Consider the following 1,864-nt stretch of genomic DNA (forward strand, 5'->3'; position numbering starts at 1 on the left):
CATGAAGGCCGCCACCGCCCAGACTCCATGCTGAGCCAGTGACCCGTGCCCCAACCGGCCACTTCCATAGCTCCATTGCTCAGGAATCCCGCAGCCCAAACATTCCTACCCCGAGTCCAGCCAGCACAGAGAGAGGTGCTCCAGCAGCCCACGCCCACAGAGTCACCTTCACGCTGGCCACGCCCCGCGCTTGCTGATTGGCGGACACTGCGCACTACAGCGGGCGCAAGGATATCTAGGAGCCAGAGGGGCGGGGCTGGGCACCGAACCACCGTGAGTTCTAACCCTAGGACAGGACTTGCTCTTCACGCCCAACCAATCATGGAGCACGGACCAAGGCCGGCACCATGGCAACGCTTTGTTGACAATGCGCTTTATTAGGGCTGACCCTGCTCTTGCTGCTTTAGGGCGGCAGAAAGGAGGGGTGGTGGATCCATAGCTAGGATGACAGCATCGGTGGTAGTAGACCTCAGCGGGTCTCATGCGAAGGTGAGCGCCCTATCAGGCAAATTTATAAGATCGTGATGTCTACGGCCGCGGCAGCAGTGATGGTCTTTTGGAGGTGGGGAGGCTACAAGCCAGTTGGGAGGACTTTCCTGAGACCTGCAGCCTGGCTCTTGCTAGAGCTTAGTCGTGGCTGGGAATGGGCTTGGGCAGGGATTTGGTCCTGAGTGGGACCACCAAGCCAGGCTGACTGATGTCTTCCCCTCTTTGGGCCCAGCAGTGACCTCACTCCCTCACCCCTGTGCCTTTTGAAACCATAAAGTCACACATTAGCTTTAATCATCTTGGGTGCCTTTTATTTTTTTCTCAATAAAAAGCCTAGAAAGACGTTTATTTGGCAGCTGATGAATTGCAAATATTACTGTGCCCGAGTGGGAGAGGGCACCAACAGCTCTGGCACTTCGTGCTTGCAGGTCCTGTCCCTGGGCCCCAGACCTGCCTAGGAGTCTCTTGGCAGTTTGAGCTGTAGTCCTGAATAGGTGCCTTGGCATCCTCCCACCCACCTCTGCTCTCCGTGGAGGTCACTGGGTCTGCCCACCCATTCTCCTATCAAGGCCTCTACTGCCCTTCAACTTCCTCAGGTCACATTTCTGCAGTGATTAGTAGGCTGTGGGTGATCACACCAAGACTGAATCTCATGTCCCCTTAGCACAATTGGGTTTAGTAGGATAGATGCCTCTCAAAATGACCCAGCCCGGGGATACCTCTTCCAGGAACCCTGGAGGACAGGGCACTCCTTAGTGAATTGCCTCCCTGGTGAGTGTCCCCTTTGGATGCTTTCCCTTTGTTTCTTGTTTCTGTTTTGTAAAAGGTTTACCTACAGCTCTCAGATTTTCATGGAGCAAATAATGCCAACACTGATTATCTCAAAAGCTGGTGGTCTTCTTGCCTCACTGGCTATCTAGACACATGGAGATTGACCACAGGGATGGCTGTCACGTGGGAATGGGGGAGGATACCCAAGCCCTGGGCACATATGTGACCTCTGCCCTGGGGCTGCTCCTTCTGGTCTGCCATACTTGGTCAGCAGCTGTACCAAGAATAGAACCAGACACACTTGAAGAAGTCAGAGACAAGCCACAGTCTACATTTTCTTTTTCTTTCTCATATTTATTAAATGTTAGAGTGTGTTTGGTCCTGTCAGAGAAGGAAAGGGAAAGGGATAAAGCATCTTCCAGTGGGGAGTGGTCATACCACAACCTCTTCTCTATTTCTCCATCCTGTCTAGTTCATTTTTGAAAGATTCCTGTACCCAAAATAAGGACCTTCAAAATAACTCTTTGTCAGTTTGGGGGAAATGTGTGGCATATGGACAGAGCTCCTGAGTGCATTTCTCCCTGAGGGGGCTTTTTTTTTTTTT

At 52.3% G+C, this 1,864-nt stretch overlaps 1 long non-coding RNA gene across 2 annotated transcripts in view; it reads left to right on the plus strand.

The window, feature by feature from the left end:
• The first annotated feature begins 393 nt into the window (after positions 1–393).
• The window catches only part of LOC102475509 (uncharacterized), a 26,323-nt gene continuing 24,852 nt past the window's right edge, over positions 394–1,864 (plus strand). For both annotated transcript variants that reach the window (XR_337080.1, XR_001369591.1), the window contains exon 1: positions 394–489. This is a non-coding gene — a long non-coding RNA (uncharacterized LOC102475509). The remainder of the gene's footprint in view (positions 490–1,864) is intronic.

This window comes from Tupaia chinensis, unplaced genomic scaffold (assembly GCF_000334495.1).
Source record: "Tupaia chinensis unplaced genomic scaffold, TupChi_1.0 Scaffold144211_1, whole genome shotgun sequence".
In the NCBI taxonomy this organism is placed as follows: Eukaryota; Metazoa; Chordata; class Mammalia; order Scandentia; family Tupaiidae; genus Tupaia; species Tupaia belangeri.